The 7,934-nt window shown below is 40.4% G+C and overlaps 1 pseudogene; it reads left to right on the top strand.

The window, feature by feature from the left end:
* The first annotated feature begins 327 nt into the window (after positions 1 to 327).
* LOC144281672 (cyclin-dependent kinase 4 pseudogene) lies at positions 328 to 1,599 on the top strand (annotated as a pseudogene).
* The last annotated feature ends 6,335 nt before the right edge of the window (positions 1,600 to 7,934 follow it).

Genomic DNA, 7,934 nt, shown 5'->3' with positions numbered 1-7,934 from the left:
ACTAATAATGTAGCAGAAAAAGAAATTAAGAAAACAATCCCACTTACAATTGTGTATAAAAAAAATAGAATACCTAGGAATAAGTTTAATCAAGGAGGTGGATGGAAGACGTATATTCTGAAAACTATAAAAATACTGATGAAAGAAATTGAAGGCGAAACAAGCAAATGGAAAGATACACCAGGCTCACAGAGTGGGAGAACTAGTATTGTTAAAATGTCTACACTACCCAAAGCAATTTGCAGATGCAATGCAACCCCTATCAAAATACCAGCAGCACTGTCTATGGTCGGGCCGGAGCGTCCAGCCGCCCCGGACAGAGCTCCTGTAACGGGCCGCCCCTGCAGCACCCGGCGCCGGGTGAGGGTCTTCTCTGATCCGAGAATGGCTACTCCTCGGTACGAGCCAGTGGCTGAGATTGGGGTTGGTGCCTATGGAACGGTATACAAGGCCCGTGATCCGCACAGCGGCCACTTCGTGGCCCTCAAGAGCGTTAGAGTCCCTAAAGGAGGAGGTGCCGGAGGGGGCCTTCCCATCAGCACAGTTCCTGAAGTGGCATTGCTGAGGCGGCTGGAGGCTTTTGAGCATCCCAACGTTGTCCGGCTGATGGACGTCTGCGCCACTGCCCGAACCAACTGGGAGACCAAAGTGACCCTGGTGTTTGAGCACGTGGACCAAGACCTGAGAACGTACCTGGACAAGGCACCCCCACCGGGCTTGCCAGTGGAGACCATCAAGGATCTGATGTGCCAGTTTCTAAGAGGCCTAGATTTCCTTCATGCCAACTGCATCCTTCACCGAGACCTGAAGCCCGAGAACATTCTGGTGACCAGTGGTGGGACAGTCAAGCTGGCTGACTTTGGCCTGGCCAGAATCTACAGCTACCAGATGGCACTTACGCCTGTGGTTGTTACACTCTGGTATCCTGCTCCAGAAGTTCTTCTGCAGTCTACGTATGCAACACTATGCAACACCCGTGGACATGTGGAGAGTGGCTGTATCTTCGCAGAGATGTTTCGTCGCAAGCCTCTCTTCTGTGGAAACTCTGAAGCTGACCAGTTAGGCAAAATCTTGGACCTGATCGGGCTGCCCCCAGAGGATGACTGGCCCCGAGATGTGTCTCTGCCCCGAGGAGCCTTTTCCCCCGAGAGGGCCCCCGTCCAGTACACACAGTGGTACCTGAGATGGAGGAGTCTGGAGCACAGCTGCTGCTGGAGATGCTGACTTTTAACCCACACAAGCGAATCTCTGCCTTCCGAGCCCTGCAGCACTCTTATCTACAAAAGGCAGAAGGTAACCCAGAGTGAGCAGTGGAACGGCTGCCACAGTAGCAAGAGGAGAGAAGCTGTCTTTTCTCTTCCTTGGAACACTTGAGTGGAGAGCTCCCCAAACTAAGAAGGCAGTCTTGGCCTTCATCTCTGAGGCTGTGGAAACAACTCCCACTTTTTACAGAGAATATTTGGCTGCCTTAATGACATTCCCTTTCCACCTCTCCTTTTGAGGCTTATCCTTCTCCTGCCCCCTCCTCCCCATTTTCATACACCAAGGGGTATGTCCCTTGTTCTCCCCTTTCTATCTTGATATTGGGATCTTTTTTATACAGGAAAAACAAAACAAAACAAAGAAAAAAAAATACCAACAGCATTGTATCAAACTACAAGAGACCTTAACTAGCCAAAGCAATCTTGAGAAGGTATCTTCGTAATCTCAGATTTCAAGATACACCACAAAGTTATGGTAATCAAAACAGTATGGTACTGGCACCAAAACATGAACACATAGATAAATGGAACAAGACACTGAACTTAGAAATAAACCCACACTTATATAGTCCATTAATCTATGACAAAGGAGACAAGACTGTACAATAGGGAAAAGACAGTCTCCTTAATAAGTGGTATAGGGAAAAACAGACAGCTACAAAGGAATGAAACTGAACCACTTTCTTATAGCACACACAAAAATAAACCAAAAAGGATTAAAGGTCTAAATGTGAGAGCTGAAACCATCAAACTCCTAAAAGAAAACATAGGCAGGCACCGGGATGGCTCAGTTGTTGAGTGTCTGGTTTTGACTTGGGTCATGATCCTGGGGTCCTGGGATCAGTCCCACATTGTGCTCCCCACAGAGAGCCTGCTTCTCCCTCTGCCTATGTCTCTGCCTCCTTCTGTCTCTCATGAATGAATAAAATCTTAAAAAAAAACCCATAGGCAGTAATCTCTTAACATTAGCCTTAGCATCATGTTATAGATATGTATTCTCAAGCAAGAGAAATAAAAGCAAAAATAAACTATTGGGAATACACCAAAAACAAACCTTTAGCATAGAAAAGGAAACCATCAACGAAACAAAAAAGCAAGCTGCTGAATGGGAGAAGATATTTGTAAATGAGAGATCTGATAAAGGATTAATATCCAAAATGTGTAAAAAATTTATGACTCAACACCAAAAGAACCAAACACTCCAATTAAAAAATGGGCAGAGAGGGCAGCCCGGGTGGCTCAGTGGTTTAGCGCCACCTTCAGCCCAGGGTGTGATCCTGGAGACCTGGGATCGAGATCCACGTCGGGCTCCTTGCATGGAGCCTGCTTCTCCCTCTGCCTGTGTCTCTGCCTATCTCTCTCTCTCTCTCTGTGTTTCTCATGAATAAATAAATAAATAAATCTTTTAAAAAAATGGGCAGAGGACCTGAACATTTTTCTAAAAAGGATATACAGATGGCCAGCAGACACATGAAAAGGTGCTCTACATCACTAATCGTTAGGAGTAACGCAAACCAAAACCACAATTATCTGGAGGGTATTATGCTGAGTGAAGTAAGTCAGTCGGAGAAGGACAAACATTATATGTTCTCATTCATTTGGGGAATATAAATAATAGTGAAAGGGAATATAAGGGAAGGGAGAAGAAATGTGTGGGAAATATCAGAAAGGGAGACAGAACGTAAAGACTGCTAACTCTGGGAAACGAACTAGGGGTGGTAGAAGGGGAGGAGGGCGAGGGGTGGGAGTGAATGGGTGACGGGCACTGGGTGTTATTCTGTATGTTAGTAAATTGAACACCAATAAAAAATAAATTAAAAAAAAAAAAAAACCACAATTATTTATCACCTCACACCAATCAAAATGGCTAGTTTTAAAAAGACAAGAAATAACAAGTGTTGGCAAGGATGTGGAGAAAAGGGACCCCTTGTACACTGTTTATGGGAATGTAGATTGGTGCAGCCATGTGGAAAACAGTATGGAGCTTCCTCAAAAAATTAAAAATAGAAATATCAGGGGCACATGGCTGGCTCAGTCAGAAAAGCATGAGATTTTTTTTTTTTTTAAGAGCATGCAACTCTTAATCTCAGAGTTGTGAGTTCAAGCCCCACGCTGGGTGTAGAGATTATTTAAGTAAAACTCTAAAAAACCCAGAAATATATCATCTAGGAATTCCATTACTATTTACCCAGAAAGAATGAAACTAATTTGAAAAGTTACATGCAATCTTATGTTTATTGAAGCATTATTTACAATAGTCAAAAAATGGAAGCAACTCAAATGTCCACTGATGGCTGAATGGCTAAAGATGTATATGTATACAATGAAATATTACTCAGCCATAAAAAAGAATGAAATCTTGCCATTTGCAATAACATGAATAGACCTAGAGGGTATTATTCTAAGCGAAATAAGTTAGACAAAAAAGGCAAATACCATGCGATTTCACTTGTGGAATTTAAAAAACAAAACAAATGAACAAATGAAAAAATAGACTCCTAAATACAGATAATAAACTGGTAGTTACTAGAGGGGAGGTAACAGAGTTGTGTGTGTGTGGGGGGGGGTTTGGACAAAGTCAGTGAAAGGGATTAAGAGGCACAAACTTCCAGTTATAAAATAAATAAGTCATGGAGATGAAAAGTACAGTATATTTACAGTATAGTACAGTAAATGTACAGCATACATTAACTTACAGTTAATATAATGTTACATGGTGACAGGTGATGTCTATGTTTCTCACAGTGAGCACCAATGTATAGCATTGTTGAATCACTATGTTGTACACCTGAAACTAATATAACATTGTATGCCAATACTCCAATTAAAAAAAAGCCCTGGGACGCCTGGGTGGCTCAGCGGTTCAGCGTCTGCCTTCAGCCCAGGGCGTGATCCCGGAATCCTGGGATCGAGTCCCACGTCGGGCTCCCGGTGCATGGAGCCTGCTTCTCCCTCTGCCTATGTCTCTGCCTCTCTCTCTCTCTCTGTGTGACTATCATAAATAAATAAAAATTAAAAAAAAGAAAGAAATGTGAAAAATCTATGTAAAGAAAACTATGCAATCACTGGAAAAACACAAAGATATGCTTGAGCAAGTGGAAAGATGTCAGTTGTTCTTGGTTCTTGAATAGGATGCTTCATCATCATGAAGATATCAAATATCCCTGTTAATTTATAAATTTAATACAATGAAATTTAAAAAATAGTACCAGGATTTTTTGTTCTGCAATTTTAAAGTTGAAACTAAAGTGTGATCTCAGGTCAGTTTGTCAACTTGAAATAAAACTGTGACTTAAAGAAGAAAGCTGTGGAGTGCCTGGGTGACTTAGTCAATTAAGTGTCTGACTCTTGATTTCGGCTCAGGTCATGATCCCAGAGTCCTGGGATCTAGCCCCACATGGGGTTCCTTGCTCAACAAAGAGTCTGCTTAAGATTCTCTCTCTCTTAAAAAAAAAAAATCTCTCCCTCTGCCCCTTCCCTGCTCCAGTGTGTGGGCACACACTCTAACAAATAAATACATCTTTAAAAAAATACAGAAGAAAGCTATTATATGCTGGCATTCTTCCAAGAAAAGAACTCATTACCATTGAGCCAGTCCTACTTCCTCTAGCTGATTTGCTGTCATGTGCAATGAGGATTGAGAATTACTAAATCATCCAGTTTCCAAAAGAAGCTGAAAAGTTTCAATTTGCATGTGACATTTTGCATGTGAATATGTTGGCAAGTAATTTAAATTAAAAAATAAAATATATTTTAGGCAAAATACACCTTGTAGGTCATATCTAGCCCACAGGCTGTCACAGTTTTTGACCTTTTGGATCAAATTTTTCTGTAAAGGGTCAGATAGTAAATAATGTTAGGATTTGCAGACCATAAATACTGTCTGTTGCATATTCCTGTCCATTTTTACATCATTAAAAAATGTAAAAGGACATCCTTAGCTTCAGGGGCTATAAAAACCAGGCCTTGGATCTGGCTCTAGGGATCGTAGTTATCCTGGTTAACAGAAATTATTAGCTCTGAGATTCAATAACTACTTCTAAAGACAGCCATATTATCTGACTTCTCTCACAAATATATATTTTTAAAAATAAGCTGGGATAAGCATATTTAAATTCACTGCTATAGGACATTTCATAATGCAGTACATTTTTCTCCTGGTATATGGAAAATATTCAGGAAGCATATCCTGAAAAGGAGTTTATGCATGATTTTAAGATACATTCCTACCATCTGTCACATTTTAACTGCTCTTACAAATGATGCCATTTGGCTGAAAAATGTTTCCTATTTTATTCCAATCATATTCTCAAAAACAGTTTTATCAGGTTTACAACTTAGACTTTTGTGTTCAAGAATTAAAAGGGTGGTTTCTTGTTTCTTGGCTGGCAGCTCTACTCATTTCCTTTTTTAATCCCTTAAAGAGAAGCATGTTTAATAAAGTTGGATAATAGCATCTATTTCTGAGATAGGTCAAGACCTTTATAATCCTGTTAGACTAATGATGTGGCAAACATTAGAGGAAAAGTCGCATCCAATTCATTCTTACAGATCGTTTTGGTCCTGGACCAACCTCAGAAGGGACATCAGTGATATGAACTGGCCCTGAACAATTGTGCAACTTATTAGAAGACTATAAAATTTATTTCCTAGAATTCTTTAAAAATAGGATAGTGAGATTTTATTTATTTTTTTTAATTTATTTATTTATGATAGTCACAGAGAGAGAGAGAGAGAGGCAGAGAGACACAGGCAGAGGGAGAAGCAGGCTCCATGCACCGGGAGCCCGATGTGGGATTCGATCCTGGGTCTCCAGGATCGCGCCCTGGGCCAAAGGCAGGCGCCAAACCGCTGCGCTACCCAGGGATCCCGGATAGTGAGATTTTAAAAAAATAACTACATGTGAAGAAGATTGATAAAATGGGTATCACCTCTCAAATATCTTTTAGACTTCACAATTCACTAGAAAGCTATAGGGAGTATCAATCATAACATTATTCACCAAATCAAATCAGATCATGGATCACTAGTAATTTGACTGGTTCTACCCCAGTTATACTCACTCTTCACATCAATAACAAAACTAATCTGGGACTAAAGATTTCCTAGAACTTGGCTAGACCAATGCTCCTATGCTTCTTTATCAGTATCTCTAATATCAGGGAAGAGCAAACTTAAAAGCAGCTCTTAAAGTTAAGAACAATGATGTGCTAGCATAGGCAAGCCAAGTGTTAAATTGTTAAGTAACAGTGAGCCACCTGTTAAACACAGCCATCACTACAGATTAAATTACATAAACTATGACGAACCATTATATATTAAAAGCAATGATATTGAAGTTAAAAACTCACCACTCCCTAATTATGTTACATTTTATCCTTCTTGGTGTTCTTTACATTATTTACATCTATTACATGTGTATGGTAGAAATACTATATACTGATGTGCTATTGAGCATCTTTTCCTAACTCTCTGAGTTGAGCATCACAAGGTGATGCATTGTCATCATACTGGAAATCTGAAATTGACTATACTGACAGTATTTACACCACACAAATAGGCAAATAATAGAAATCAGGTCCCATCCTACTTCCCAAAGAGTCCGTTTAATTAAACATTTAAAAGTGCATTACTTGTGGGTGCCTGGGTGGTGCAGTTGGTTAAGTATCCAGTTTTGGCTTCTGTTGTGATCTCATGGTCCTGAGATCGAGCCCTGCGTTGGGCTCCATATTGAACATGGTCTGCTTGAGACTTTCCTTCCCTCTCCCTCTGCCCCCACCCTTCCCTGTTCATGCTCTCCCTCTCTCACAAATAAAATGTTAAAAAAAAAAAAAAGCAGCATATTACTGGCTTGGGAGGGTAGCATAGCTTCTGGCTGGCTCGTGTACAGACCCCACGTCAATTATTCTTGTGCTAGGCCCATAAAATAGACGTAAAAAAGAAGCTGCCAAACAGTTGAATACACAATTTTCACAAATGCCATGGAGCATTCTCCAGGACAGATGATATGCAAGGCCACAAAACAAGTCTCAATAATGAACAAGACTGAAATCATATCAAGCATCTTTTCTGACCATAATGGTTTGTTTGTTTGTTTGTTTATTTATTTATTTATTCATGAGAGACAGAGAGAGAGAGAGAGAGAGGCAGAGACACAGGCAGAGGGAGAAGCAGGCTCCATGCAGGGAACTCGACATAGGACTCTATCCCGGGACTCCAGGACCATGCCCTAGGCCGAAAGCAGGCACCAAACTGCTGAGCCACCCAGGGATCCCGACCATAATGGTTTAAATCTAGAAATCGATTATAAGCAGAAAACTGGAAAAATCGCAAATATATGGAGATTAAACATGCTACTTAACAACCAATAGGACAATAAAGAAATCAAGAAGAAATTAAAAAATACATGGAGACAAATGGAAATACAACATACTAAAATCTATGGGATGCAGCAAAAGCAGCTCTAAAGGGAAGTTTAAAGCCATACGGGTCTACCTACCTCCAGAAACAAGAACAATCTCAAATAAAATATCTAACATTATACCTAAAGGAATTAGAAAAAGAATAAAGCCCAAAGTTAGTAGAAGGAAATCATATATATCAGTGCAAAAATAAAGGAAATAGAGAGTAGGAGAGACAATAGAAAAGATCAGTGAAACTAACAGCTGGTTC

This window comes from Canis aureus, chromosome 13 (assembly GCF_053574225.1).
Source record: "Canis aureus isolate CA01 chromosome 13, VMU_Caureus_v.1.0, whole genome shotgun sequence".
Lineage (NCBI taxonomy): Eukaryota > Metazoa > Chordata > Mammalia > Carnivora > Canidae > Canis > Canis aureus.
Note: the sequence above shows the minus strand (reverse complement) of the source record. Positions and strands in the feature narration are given on the sequence as shown.